This window comes from Schistocerca gregaria, chromosome X (genome assembly GCF_023897955.1).
Source record: "Schistocerca gregaria isolate iqSchGreg1 chromosome X, iqSchGreg1.2, whole genome shotgun sequence".
Classification (NCBI taxonomy): domain Eukaryota; kingdom Metazoa; phylum Arthropoda; class Insecta; order Orthoptera; family Acrididae; genus Schistocerca; species Schistocerca gregaria.
The window spans coordinates 575548607-575564157 of record NC_064931.1 but is presented as its reverse complement, the minus strand read 5'-3'; the positions used below and the strand labels follow the sequence as shown (position 1 = coordinate 575564157).

Sequence of the window (15551 nt, the reverse complement as noted above, 5' to 3'; positions counted from 1 at the left end):
ACGATGTCCTGAAAAAATTCTGCATTTTTAAACAGAAATTGTCCGAGAAAGAAATAATTGCATTACTTTTTTGACGCCCCTCGTAGATGTAATCTGTAGAGATAGGATGGTAACACAGTATATGTAAGAAGCAAGAAGGTACTATAAGAATCGAGCACCTACAACGAAATGGTCGAGGTAAAAAGAGTACAAGACAGGAGTGCAGTCTTTCTCCTCTCCTGTTCGATCTGTTCGTCGTAGTAGCAATGACGGAAGTAAAAGATTGTGTCTGCAGTGGGATTAAAATTCAGGATGAAAGAATATCAGTGATAAGATCCGCCGATGGCATTTGTATCCAGTAACGAGGAAGAATTATAGGACATACTGAATGGAGCGAGCAGTCTACTAAGCACAGAATACGGAGTGAGAGTAAACCCAAGAAACAAGAAACTAATGGACAGTAGCAGAAATGAGACTAGTGGCGAACTTACCGTCACAACTGGAGATCACGAAGTGGATGAAGTGATGAAATTCTGCTACCTTTGAACCAAAATAACGTATCACGGACGAAGCAAGTGAGACGTAAAAAGCAGACTAGCGCAGGTAAAGAAGGTATTCTCGGCTAAAAGAAATCTACCAGTATCAAACATTGGCCTTAATTTGAAGAATAAATTTCGGAGTATGTACATTTGGAAGAAAGCATTACATTGAAGTGAATTACGTACTGAAGAAAAACCGGAAAAGAAAAGGATCGAAGAAAGATCTTGAAAATTACGTGATCTTTTAAGATGACAAAATAGGAAGTTCTCCGCACCATCGGTTTGGAAAAAATTGACAAGAAAAAATGGTTCAAATGGCTCTGAGCACTATGGGACTTAACTGCGGTGGACATCAGTCCCCCAGAACTTAGAACTACTTAAACCTAACTAACCTAAGGACACCACACACATCCATGCCCGAGGCAGAATTCGAACCTGCGACCGCGGCGGTCGCGCGGTTCCAGACTGTAACGGACACTTCGGCCGGCTACTGACAAGAAGGGACGGGATAACACGACATGTGTTAAGACATCAGGTAGTAACTTCCACGGTGTTAGAGGGAACTTTAGAGAATAAAAACAAGAGGGGAAGAAAGAGACTGGAACATAGCATACAATTGATGATTGAGGTCGTTGTGTGTAAGCGTTACTGTGAGATGAAGTGATTGTCACAGCAGAGAAAGTCGTAGTGGGCCACATCAAACCAAACATAAGATTTATGACACAAGGAGACTATTATAATAAACACTGCGTAACAGTTCGTTTTTATTAAGCCTATTTTTTGCCACCAATAGCAACAATTTCTTTGAGAATTACTTTATCTGCTCACACAGTCTATCAGTTTTGTATTTCTTTCTGCTGTTTTACACATTTCCTTTTATTCTTATGCCCATATTTTTTGTCTCTTGCTTAGCCTCTTGCTTCGTCTCCTCTCACGGGGAGAGTTAGCGTCACCTAGCTTCTCACATTGTCTATTTTAGAGCCTTCACTAGGCACCTACGTGATTCAGAGCTGCATGACGCTACTTTTGAGTCACTGGACCAGCCACACAATGCTCCTCGTAAATAGAGTGATTCAGCGACACAAATACTTGAAACACGTCTTACGATCGAGCATCAGCGCCAGATATGTAGCAGCATGTTTTTTCTGTACATCACACAATATGCCACACCACAAATGAAACTGCAGTCTTTCAAATGAGAGTCGAAACAGACGAAGAACAAACTTTGACCTACGTTACGAATAAAAGCTTCAGTGTATGTGGCTGCTCTTTGACGGGAACCAGTTTCTGACAAATGTTTCAGATGTATTTTATGTGAGGTAGAGAGAATGAATTTCATGATACTGCGGCTTAGCTCACGGAAAATAGTGATATAAAAAGACTCAAGTGACACTCAGACCCCAGTATGAGAATTCTGCACTACAGGCAATATGTGAATGTGTAACAAACTGTTTGACATTAACGAACACAGACAGGTATATATAAATATGCTGAAAAAGTAATATCTCTTAATTTTTTATGTGCAAACTGTTAAGGTTTTTTAAATAAAAGAAAGTTTATTAACATTTTACATCTTTGTTGTTAATGTTTATATACTTATTTCTCAACATAGTCACCCTTTCGACGAAGCCGGCCGCGGTGGCCGTGCGGTTCTAGGCGCTTCAGTCCGGAACCACGGGACTGCTACGGTCGCGCCGGCCAAAGTGGCCGAGCGGTTCTAGGCGCTTCAGTCTAGAACCGCGCGACCGCTACGGTCGCAGGTTCGAATCCTGCCACGGGATTGGCTGTGTGTGATGTCCTTAGGTTAGTTAGGTTTAAGTAGTTCAAAGTTCTAGGGGACTGATGACCTGAGATGTTTAATCCCATAGTGCTCAGAGCCATTTGAACCTTTCGACGAACTCTTTTCTCCCAGGGAGAGACCAGTTCGTCGATATTATCACTGTAGAATGTTTGATTTTGTTGACGGAGGCACAACCTCACCTCTGCTCGCACCACTTCATCACTATTAGAGTGAAATCCTCGAGGGTGTTCTTAAGTTTTGGAAACAGATGAAAATCAGATGCGCCTATGTTGGGATTGTATGAAGCATGATCGATGACAGTGTACACAAGGCGTCGAATTGTTGCAAGATGTCACAGCACCCGTGTGTGGTCTGGCATTGTCATGCTGAAGGAAAGGGTGCCCCGTGCGTGGACGAACTCTTCGAACTCGAAACTTAATTACAGCACACAATTTCTCACGCACTGAAATAATTGCGTTACATTCCGCCATGTTGCTTGCTATAGTTTGGAGTCGTCTACCGACATAGGGCTGAAAATATATAGACATGAAGATGTAGAATGTTAATAACGTTTGTTTTATTTAAAAAGCTTTAAGAGTTTTCACATAAAAATTTCAGAGTCGTTACTTTTCAGCACATGGTTTTAGGGGTATAAGTGCATTTTGGTCATTGGTATCTTAATATGGACCCACTTTAGTGGGTTATCTTTTTTTTTCTCTGCGTCTTGCAGTCTTTCCAAAAAGATGTCACATAATTTACTACGTCATGTTTTTTCCACTGTCTTATGTACACCACTAAGTTGACTACGCCTGTTATCAGGGACTCACCATTTTGCGTACACGTTTCAACATCTGACCTGCTGCCTAGAGGAAAATTAGTGTTAATGGCATGCTCTTGTCAGATGTACCTGGACGCATTTGCGTGCATGTGTGTGTTTGCGTGTGTGTGTGTGTGTGTGTGTGTGTGTGTGTGTGTGTGTGTGTGTGTGTGCGTGTGTGTGTATGTGTTTCAGCAAACACTGTTCGCAGTGAGCAGTTCCTGCAGTTTGCAAATTTCCGTTTCGCCATGTGGGCAGCACTCACCGCGAAGTACCGTAGCTCTTCAAAAGCATAGGACGACCATTTTCTGTAGTTGCAAATGTACCAAAAAATGTTAGATACAGTTTCTGTTTCAGAGAGGTGAAGGCAGGCGTTCTACTACCCATCAACAAAAGATGTATTCATTCCACTCGCAAGCAGGGATGCTTCCTTCAGTGATAGAGAGTTTTTGATGGCATTAGGGAAAACTTCTCTGGAAGTAAAGAAGAGACAGTAATTAGCAACAAACAATAATTCGCAAAAGTAGGTAACGCCTAGAAATTCGCCCCGCATACACATTGCTGAGTGTAGGAAAAACAAAATGTTAAACAATTTCAGGGAATTTTCAAGAAGTTGGGATTGAAGTTCTACACAAATGTTTTGAGAATTTCTGGCACCTTGAAGGTTATGCCGGTTTGAGAAAATGTTTCTACAAAAGCAACGTGTCATTTGCCCCCCCCCCCCCCCGCCCCTCCCCCTCCAGTCGTTCTCCCACCATGCACTCTCAGGTAACATCTTTAAAAATTAATCTAAATCTACTAAGCGTGAAAATGGGATGTTCTTCCATTCAAAAGAAGTAGTACATAGACATTCCTCTGTAGAAAAAATAAATTTCTGAATCTTTTTCTGTGTTTCTTGTTCAAACAATGGAACTTTTCTATTCTCTAATTCACAAATTATCTCACTTTCCATGAAGGAAAATGAGTAGGAAACAGAAGGTCATAGAATTATACACTGAGTTGCTAAACACAGAACACTCTTTAACTGGGTACGTTGTACGTTACATGTGAGAAAAACGCTACTTGTTGCAAGCTTTGTTCACTCATGTACGAGCAGCCCTTAGCGGCTCGCCATCTTATTTACAACTATTCATGACGTCGCCTTTCCGGCTTAGATTTTTTAAAATGTGACTTGTAAGTACTGCATCTCCTTCCAGTCAGTACAAACTTTAATTTTATTAATATATTATATACCTAATATGTTTTAGAACAGTTAGTTTAATTCTGAAGACCTGGTCAATTCTAACTTAATATTTGTGACCGAGTGCTTATTTGTTCTAATATAATTCTGACACACTCACTGAACCTTAGCAGCTATGTTCAAAGTTTTAGGCTGCTAGCTTGTTGATGTACTGAATATCAAATAATAAATCAGTACTTAAATATACAACTCTAAAACTGGCTGTAATACAGTGTGCAGCCGATATTTTGTTTGGCCGGTACGTCGATATATTTTTATCGATATACCGGTATATCGATTGCTTTCTCGATGAATCGAGTTCCTACAGCGATATTTTTTAATTATCGATGTATCAGAGTCCCGATATTTTTAAAAATGTCAATAGCCCTAGTGCAGAAGGTAACAACGGTGAGACGAACGGAAACAACTCTTTTATTCAAAGACAAGTGTTACACTGACGTCACCGCGATTTGTGATGGTCCTCTGGACATTTCAGACGGTGGGACATTGTTGTCAGTGAGGTGTATGATCACTACGGATGCCAATGCATGATTTGCAACGTGCTCCCTGCTGGCTACAAGGTTGGTGAGCAGTTTCTGCGGTAGGGCATTCCATTCTCCCACCAAAGCGTTTGACAACTATTGGTTGATGGTTGGTGCATGTAAGCGTGCTGAAACGCATGTCCCCCCAGCATTCAACACGTGCTCTATAGGATTTAAACCGGGAGAATGGGCAGGCCAGTCCATTCGTCGAATATGCTCTCGTTCGAAGAACTGTTCCACCTGCGCAGGTCGATACGGTCGCTTGTCGTCGTCCATGAAAATGAAGTCAGGGCTGATTGCACTCCTGGGAAGACGCACCTGGGGAAGGAATACTTTATCACAATAATGCTGAGGGGTGAGTGTACCATGGTTAAAGGTTAGGGGTTCAGTACGCCCATGCAACATTATCCCTCCTCACACTATAACTCCTGGCCTACCAAAACGATCACTTCCGATAATTTTGCTGGGTGCATTACGTACTCTCATATGGAGTGAGGTGATAGTGAAGAAATATTTGCAGCTTCGCTGTCAAGTTCTAAAGTGTCAGTTTGGACAGCTATTTCTTTCCACAGGTTGGTGTGCTCCGTTGTTTTCCCAGTGCACAGAACTACGGCTGCTAAGGTAGATTGTGTGGTTAGCTTCCCCGTTCACTCACTGTTTTGCTCAGTTCGGGAAGAAACGGAAAACGAGCTTCTTGTGGTTTCATATGAAGAGCTTGGGAACAGTTCTCCTGAACAGACAGGGATAAATAGAAACAAGCTTTCCTAGAAAGCTCCTGCGCTTACACGTTGTAGCGAATTCTCCTCCGTCGAGTCGTGTTCCGTGAAGTAAACTCCGCAGCGACGGTTTACATTATCGTCAACTTTTTGTAGAGCACCCAGTACTAAAAAGAACAACAGTGCCAAACTACACTACGAAGTAACATACAGTGAGAGCAGCTGCAATTTCTCGTTCTGGATGTAGTTTTACTTCCTCAGACAGTATACCATTTTAACTATGGATTACAGTTATTTTTTCCACGTGCTAGAGTTGCTAAAAGAGTCATATGTTTAACATTAGCATTAATTACTGATACCCTAATGAAAATTATTTCGATGGGGTGTCTTTTGCAAATTTCAGGTGAAGCGACTTTCGAGAGAGAAATATAGGGGTTGAAGTACCGTTGACGACTATGTTTGTCGCCACAGAGGCGTGTTCGTATATGATATGGATGAGGAAGAAAATCGGCGGTCGCCTTTACAAGAAAGGCGGTCACCTCAACAGATTAAGGCAAAATACGAAAATTCTTGCCTTAGACGGCCGGTCTGTAATTCGAATCTCGCGGTTCTAGGCTCGCAGTCCGGAACCGTGCGACTGCTACGGTCGCAGGTTCGATTCCTGCCTCGGGCATGGATGTGTGTGATGTCCTTAGGTTAGTTAGGTTTAAGTAGTTCTAAGTTCTAGGGGACTGATGATCTCAGATGTTAAATCCCATAGTGCTCAGAGCCATTTTATGAACGCAGTCCATCAGACATGACTGTGTACAAAAGAAAAGGAAAACTCAAATGAACCTGAAAAAAGCTATTTCCCGCTCAAGTGTCTATCATTGAGACAAAAGTCTTGGGTGTTGACTGGATGCTTGAATGTAGTCACACATGCGCGAACCTCACAACCGTTAAACTTGAGAAACAGTTTCTTAAAGATAACACATTCGTATCTAACAAAAATTTCGCATGTATTTTCTTCTAAAGAGCTTTACTAGTACGAACGAACAGACAATCGCTAGTAGGTTATTAAAGCTACGTGTAAACGGGCAATAGCAGTTGAGTCCCTTAGTACTCAGAGCCATTTTGTAATTCGAATTCCTCTCCTCCCCAATGCCCAATGACTAAACTACAGTTTCACCGCACTCGATTCCGTTTCTAGGTAAGTGGAAAGAAGCTCTGTCTGACAACGAATGTGTGAAAGATTCTTTTTCGATGAAATCTGTAAGAACTGGAGTATCAAAAATCGGGTTACTTTCCAACATTTAACAGCCGGTTGCCAAGTACGCAAATGATACGATCTACGAGACCTCGTATAAAAGAGAGGTTTTAGTTACATTGACATACAGTATTTATTAGTTAATTAATATAGTACATGTTATCCTGAACATGACTAAATCCACTGCACAGTCGAAGTTATGACAGTGACCAGTGTAAAACATGTCAACTTTAATACCTGATCAAATGCAGAGAATACGGTGTTAGTGAACTGCGATGTTGAAAAAACAGTAGAGTTCTCAATCAATTTTGATGATTTTGCGGTCTTTACAAAAGGTAGTTCCCCCCCCCGTTCGCCCCTCCCCCCTTGAATCTATTACTCCTCACAGGCGCTGGCCAAATGTTTTCTCTCAGTGGTGATGAAGTTTTACGAGCCGCAACCGAGCATCACATCCCTGAGCATATGAGGGACACATCTAGTAAAGGCACAGAAATCGTACTTGCTTGCACGTTAACATTGACTAAAGTGAGATAGGACCGTGCTGCATATCATCAATAGTCAAGGTGCATATGTTACCTGAAAATTTCTCATGGTGCTCTCTCATTAAAGCTGCGAGAAGGTCCTTTAGGTCCCATAAGTTTCCTTTGGTTTTTGCCGAAGTACGTGTCCCACAAGTAGTATGTTTCACGATCGAACAGAACTTGCTGGCTGAAACTAGTGAAAAATCTGTATAAGATACATAAAGTAGATTAGCCTCAGTTACCGCTCAGCTTTTAGGGTACAATACGTAGCAGTTTTGTAACTGAAATATTTGCCATATTGATGACTAATTTAAGGTGGTAATGTGACAAGTGGCATTCTCATGTACCACGCCGCTAGACGCATTGAGATGACTTAATACTTGTTAGATATATTACCATCCACGTAACACAAATATCCCACAGCGAGTCTCACTGTGACACACAGTTTTAACCAGTCACGAATTTTTAAGCTGCATACGTGAGCGACAGCATGTGCACTGTTTAAGAAATTACCGTGATTCGGTAAAAGAACTTTTTCGAGCACAAGTGTCGCAGGATGCCCCATCCACCATAGCGCAGTAGAAAGAATACACCGTTTCCTGTAGGCGCTCATACAGTCGATTAGTCTGAGTGTAACATGTTTTATTTCTGTGATAAACATAGATACTTATTCATTCCCTGGGTCTAACCCTCCTATCGTAAATTATCTTGCTGCTCAAGTCTAGCAATTCAGAGTCATTTATTTTTGAAAAAACACTGTACACCAATGCTGATTTTATCTGTAAATTCGCTTGCTATATCTGTAAACAGACGTGGCGGCTTTAAACACAAACGTGGATTTAAAAAAAAAGTAATATTCCACAATATCTAACTTTCATGAATGTGAGAACCAGTTTTCAGTGATAGTCTACAAATATCTTGCAGCTCCTTTCATATTGCACCAGTAGGAGATGTGAAAACTAGATTAAATTAAATATCTATCGTAAAAAGAGAAATGGGGTCTTACTCGCGCGCCGTAACTATGAATAGTACAGCAAAGAAACTAAAACTGCGGCGTAAAATGACGTGGCACAGTGATAAAGGCATTCCAGGTACGGTCGGTAGATGGGGATTTCTAATTTTCATTCGGGTAATTCTGATTTATATTCATCACAGCATGTCTGAATTTATCTTGCAGACATAAACTAATACATTAGAGCTGGAACATGGGACAGAGTCTACTATAATGTTTTACAGGACTACGCACTGAAACGAAATTCAAATGAAATAACCAAGAAAGTGTCTAAGAGGAAGGCAGAAATTTACCTCGAGGGTAAAAAGATACAGACTGAATACTGGAGGAAGTTCAAGCAATGCCTCTTGAATATCTGGGAATATGTCATGAAAGTATAACGGAATGTAACAAGAAATCTTTTTTATGTATGAGGAACGAAGGGCCGTTCTTTCTACAGGGTCCGAGCAGATACACGGGGAGAATGGTCTGTTAGGTATCTTGCGCTCGGTACGTCTGCCGTGGGACGTCGTCCGAAAAATAGAGCTGCACCTATGGAACATGCAGCTTGCAGTCAGCTTGACTGCTGTCGCTTGGGGTATGGGACCAACCTGAATTCCAGCAGACGGCTGACGGAAGTGGTGGAGACTGCTGGCCTTGCTCGTTGGGTGAAAGGCAGAGCCTATAATTTGCAGTATCGCTCCCATAGTCGGCAGGGATCTCCTCTGACTTGGTGCTGAATTGATGGTCTCATCTAGATGTTCCATCCCTTCTGTGATGATCTTGGCTGCACATTTCTGGACCTTTATTATGCGGTGGGGAGCTGTAGGATTCCCTTAGATAGTTCAGGTGTACATTACGCAGAAGTAGCTACTCTGGTAAAAGACTTCATGTGGAATGCATGCGGTTCTTAGGGTAGGCGATGGTCTAAGGTCATATGACGAGCGCAGCTAAATCAGATCGCGTACACAATAGAGAACCATCGAACGTCAAGATTTTATATTAAACTGCGGAAGCATTTGTAACAAGGTCCCTAAATTTTCCGCGCTCCACTAAGGCTGTTGCGCTCAAATGACGCTCTGAAACGAGAGCTGGATCAAACTATAAGTAGAAAGCTCCGAAATATTTAACGAGGCATCGAGGCATGGAAAGAAAATCGAAAAGACAGGTTAAACATCACGGGAGGAAGAGTCTTCACTGTAGTTGACAAAAGTACTATACCTATCGCGTCCGAAATTGCGTATGGTTGCGAGGTTATCTGAACTCGAGTAACCATCTTAGGTGAACTCAATAATTGGAAGTTTTTATCTTACGCCCGATAGCGATGCAACATTTAAAGAAAGTCTAGAGTCAGCAGTGCGGAAGCAGTCTGATCATGAAATATTACTTGGAGGTGACTTTACCTACCGAGTATAGACTAGGATGTCCATGGATTCGTTGCAGGTGGTAAGGACAGACAGTGTCGCGAAGAAGCTCTGAACGCATTCTCCGAAAACTGCCTTGAGCTACCAGTGCGATAACCCACACGCAATGAGAATATTTTAGACCTCGTAGCCACGGACAGCCTCACCTCATCGATAGTGAGTGATTAGCGTACAAGATTACATCACAGACACTATGGTTACCAAAGTTAATAAACCCATCAAGAAGGCTAGGAGAGTTTTTATACTGGAAAGAGCAGATAAGCATCTGTCTGCATTCTACTTAGACAATCAATGGACATCATTTACGAGCAGTTCCATTGCTATGGATGTATAGGAATTATGGACAAAGATTAAACTGACTGTAAATCGTACTCTGGATAAGTGGATACATAATCGCGCTCTGGATAAGACGTGCTGTTTAAATGCATTTACGACGGGAAAGACCCACCACGGTTCAAAAATAAAGTTCGGGAAATACTGGGAAAGTAGAGACCGTTGAATATCAGATAAAAAATATAACACAGAAATGTCGACAGGCAAAAGATAGTAGAAATTCGTGGGTCTATAAAAAGACCGATACGTGAAACATACACTACTGCCCATTAAAATTGCTACACCAAGACGAAATGCAGATCATGAACGGATATTCATTGGACAAATATATTATACTACAACTGACATGTGTTTACATTTTCACGCAATTTGGGTGCATAGATCCTGAGAAATCAGTACCCAGAACAACCACCTCTGGCCGTAATAACGGCCTTGACACCCCTGGTCATTGAGTCAAACAGAGCTTGGATGGCGTGTACAGCTACAGCTGCCCATGCAGCTTCAACACGATACCACAGTTCAAGAGTAGTGACTGGCGTATTGTGACGAGCCAAACATGGATGCGACCATCATGATGCTGTAAACAGAACTTTGATTCATCCGAAAAAATGACGTTTTGCCATTCGTGCACCCAGGTTCGTCGTTGAGTACACCATCGCAGGCGCTCGTGCCTGTGATGCAGCGTCAAGGGTAACCGCACCAATGGTCTCCGAGCTGATAGTCCATGCTGCAGCAAACGTCGTCGAACTGTTCGTGCAGATGGTTGTTGTCTTGCAGACGTCCCCATCTGTTGACTCAGGGATCGAGACGTGGCTGCACGATCCGTTGCAGCCATGCGGATAAGATTCCTGTCATCTCTGCTGCTAGTGATAGGAGGCCGTTGGTATCCAGCACGGCGTTCCGTATTCCCCTCCTGAACCAACCGATTCCGTATTCTGCTAACAGTTATTGGATCTCGACTATCGCGAGCAACAATATACGATAAACCACAATCGCGATAGGCTACAAACCGACCTTTATCAAAGTCGGAAACGTGATGATACGCATTTCTCCTCCTTACACGAGGCATCACAACTACGTTTCACCAGGCAACGCCGGTCAACTGCTGTTTGTGCATGAGACATCGGTTGGAAACTTTCCTCATGTCAACGCGTTGTAGGTGTCGCCATCGGCGCCAACCTTGTGCGAATGCTCTGAAAAGCTAATCATTTGCATATCACAGCATCTTGTTCCTGCCGGTTAAATTACGCGTCTGTATCACGTCATCTTCGTGGAGTAGCAGCTTTAATGGCCAGTAGTGTACGTCTTCTACCATCATACACTAGCAAACTACACTCTACGACAAAAAAGACACACACCACGAAGGAATTATCCGAATGGGACGGAAATCAGTAGATGTGATTTACATGTCCAGACAAACAAATAATTATAAATTCAAGTAAATTGGCCGATTTATTCAAGAGAAAGAGCTCCAAAAACAAGTCAATAACGCGCTGGTCCACCCCTGGCTCTTGTAAAAGTACTTATTCGGTTTGTTAGTGACTGATTGTTGTATGTCTTCCTGAGTGATAATGTCCGTGCCCATAATGTTCTAAACGTTCTCAATTGGGGAGAGATCTGGCGACCTTGCTGGCAGATGTCTGAGTGGGCAAGCCAAATGACAAGTTGTAGAAACTCTCGCCGTGTGTGAGGGAGGGGGGGGGGGGGCATTACCTCGCTGAAGTTTAAACCAGGGGTCTCCAAACTTTTTAGTCCGCGGGCCACATTGACTCATCCATGAAGTCATAAGGGCCAAGATCTACCTAGGGGGATTAAAGCACCCTAGCACTCCATCATCACCGTAATGTAAGGCTAAAGGAAAGATGAAATCGCAAAAATTTTAGGTTGTGGGAATAGCTAGACTGAAACGAACTACGATTTTTATTTAATTTTGATTGGTGGACGTACCTGCCCGAAATTCTGTCGTATTTTATTCTGGCGAATTTCACCGACATAAAAGTAAATCAATGCACATTCTTCACGAAAGCGTCCTGCAAAGTTAACGAAATCTCAAAATCATTGTTAGCAACACTACTACTGCAAGACGTATTTTACAACGTAATCAAAAGAAAGTGAAACCTCGCTTAAGAAGCATCCTCCATAATGACATCTACATCTATATCTAGTCGCTGAAGTGGAGACCATTTGAGAGTCGCACCAGAGTCGTGACTGGAATAAAATGCAAGGAATTTTTTTACTTAAAATATTTTCGCCAAACTAGTCTGTTAACCATACTTTTTTTTCACTATCGCACGGAGAATGGTCTGTCTGTTCATTGTGGATAGCCACAAGTTTAACCATGACCTTCCGCTTTGTAAAGATAGAGCTCCGACAATGTCGCGGTGTATTGATCGCTATAAGCCTCGAAACTCAGTTGCTAGCAGTATAGGTACCACCTCAAATATTTGGCGGGCCGGATACCGGGGATGTCCGGCCAGCTCACGCGGGCCGGTTTGTCGGCCCTCGTGGGCCGGTTTCGGCCCGCGGGCCGTAGTTTGGAGACCCCTGGTTTAAACCCAGGATGGCTTGCCATGAAGGACAAGACGGAGCGTAGAATGTTATCGATGTACCGCTGTGCTATAAGGGTGCCGCTGGTGACAACCAAAGGGGTCCTGCTATGAAAAGAAATGCCACCCTATCGCATCTCTCCTGATCGTCGGACTGTAGGGCGGGCGATAGTCAGGTTGGAATCCCACCACTGTCCGAGGAGTCTCCAGAAACGTCTTCGCTGGTCATCGATGTTCAGTTCGGAACGGGAATCATCAATGAAGACAATTCTACTCCGGTCAATGAGATTCCAAGCTGAATTTGCCCGACACCATTGCAAACGGACTTGATGGTCAATGGTAGTCGGCGCAAGGTGCAAGGGGCGCCGTGACCTCCTGTGAGCCCCCTATCAACGGTCCTTGGGCTCAATGAAGCACGAGTGTCACGTCGTATCGATGATAATAATAAATCGACATTGTGTCGTCTCTCTGGCTCGATCGCGTCCTTCTTGATCCTGTGTTCGGCCACGGTTCATCAGTATCTGCGAACGTCGTCCAATAGTAACATCGCTCTTGCTCAAATTCGAGTGATTCACCGATTACCCCAACGGGTTTCTTTGATCCCAGCTACACGTCCTCTCTCAAATGCTGACATCTGGGTAAGCTGTTCACGCGACTGCCTGTGATGCATATTTACTATCCAAACGAGTACACGGGATGAAATTTGCAAAGACTTTATGCCCTGGTATCGACCTGTCCTCTGTTTACTACCCTTGCCAGCTGCACGGTGAAATTTTGCCCCAGCATCACAGATTCATATATTGGCCACCAAAATTTTAAAATTTACAATTTTACATTTTCCGTCAGCATCCACATGAAAATCAATTTATGACTAATTTACGGAACTCCTTTGTGTGCATTATTTTTTTTCTTTGGAGTGTGTCTTATTGAGAATCATAGAAAATTTTAGGCATATGAAAAATCAGTAAGGTGATCAAAGGCTTGACTTAATGACTTGTAGACTTCTTTGATGAGGCAATAGAAGACAGCAAAAAGAAAGCTGAAGTTTCAAATTTCGCTTTTCAAGAATCATTCATGTCGAAAGATCATACAGAATATGACCATCACACAGACTGCAGTATGGAAGACATAGTAATAGGCACCCCCTGGCGCTGAAAAGAAAATGAAAGAGTTGAAAACAAATAAGTCGCCAGGTCCAGATGGAATCCCTGTTCGATTTTACAGAGACTACTCTTTGGCTATGCGGCCGTTTGTTTCCAAACTGAACCGTAGCCTGTTTTACAACTTAATATGCATGTCCCAAATGTCAATCAACACAAACCACCAACTCTGCATCGTAACTGCAAGCTATAATCAATAATGCTAGTGACTACATTTCTGATTATTTCTGTATGACCTTTGGCGAGGGAGTCTTGAGGCTTTTAGCAGGTTTGCAATAGGGAAGTTTCCCTTAAGGGAACATAAGTGATCAGTCGTAAAGTTGTTTTCTGCTGAAAGCATTTCTCCGCAATGGTACAGAGCAGATGAGGACGGTTAGCAGTGACGCCAATAGTGTTGCATAAAATTGTACTATGCGAGAAGCGAAAGGAATTCTTTTTAGCTAAAATAAGAATTTGAAAGAAAGGAAAAAACACAAAGTCACAAAACATGAGAACGCCGTTAAGCCCAGTAGAAGCAACTGGAATGTTTGTTCAAATTTTAGTAATACATTCTATGGTTGGCCCATAGTAATTCTTTCGTTAGTGGGAGCGAGTTCCCACAGACGCGTATATGCACGTCTTCTGGTTGGTCATGACTCAAAATCTGTCATGTAGTGGAAGAACTTTTCTGCTTTCTTTCCCTTGCCAAGGGAGAAATATATCTCACTGGTTAACCATGCGAAAATTCGCAAGATTAGGAAATTGTTAAGCTTGTCAACTAAACTACCATTGATTGGAACTCGTAAGGTCGGCTGCAGTTGGCCGGTGAGATTCCGACGCTGGCAGAACCTGCTAAGATTTGGAGGGAAGAGATAGAAGATGTTTCCCCATAGTCTGCGGCAGACGACACTTTTTCAAGGACTTGAGGCAATATATTGGGTCTTAGAACTGGAGAAATAGAATACGCAGGTCAACCTGAACTTAACAGCTTTCCAACACTACTGCAGGCGCCTACTGCTCTTGCACTTCTCAAGAGCGGTAAGCATAAGCGTGGGCCAGTGTCGCATCCACCGAGACGAGACGAGCGTGAAGTCAGTGAATTTACATCAGGGTTTCATTTCGGTGATCTAATTTTCGCAGCCAGTCATTCGCGTCCATCATGTGCTAAGATGTGAATACTGGTGTTTTTTGATACTTTTTCGGGAACTTTTCTATAAATCATCAAACTTTTCTGCAGTCATTGGCTGTATTCACGACACAGCTTTATATCGTTCTTTTCTGTGTCTACCCGCCTGTGCCAAGGCTATTATTTGTATTTTGAATCCCTTCTTGATTCATTGGGTAAATCATTTTTGATGTCTCCTGGCAATAAACCAGACTGTTACAGTGACCATTAGTTTCCTTTCATAGTTTGATGGAGCCCATTATCAGTGTGTCCATCAGAGGTGAAATGCCCATACTCACATTCTTAACTGGATAACTCCTAGTAATTTTCATTTAATAAGCCGTTATCCGTTGCACTACCTTGTTTCTTTTACATTTGCTTGACCTTATGGGAAACTTTCCACCCCTGAAGGTCACAGGGAATCGGGTCCGTAGCGTTGCCGGGGTACGCTAAACAGCCCGACCAACAACTTACACCCTACTTAGAATACATTTATCTCGAATCTCTTGCCCATCAGAAAGCCCGAAGCGATTGGAAAAAAGCTCAAGAAACTCCTGTATATAAGAACAATTAAAGAACGAAACCGTTATATTA

General features: G+C 42.6%; 1 protein-coding gene across 2 annotated transcripts in view; it reads left to right on the top strand.

Moving 5' to 3' along the window:
- Window positions 1–15551, top strand: part of LOC126299619 (plasma membrane calcium-transporting ATPase 3) — a 1680486-nt gene that overhangs the window by 807537 nt on the left and 857398 nt on the right. The gene's annotated exons all lie outside the window — the stretch shown is intronic.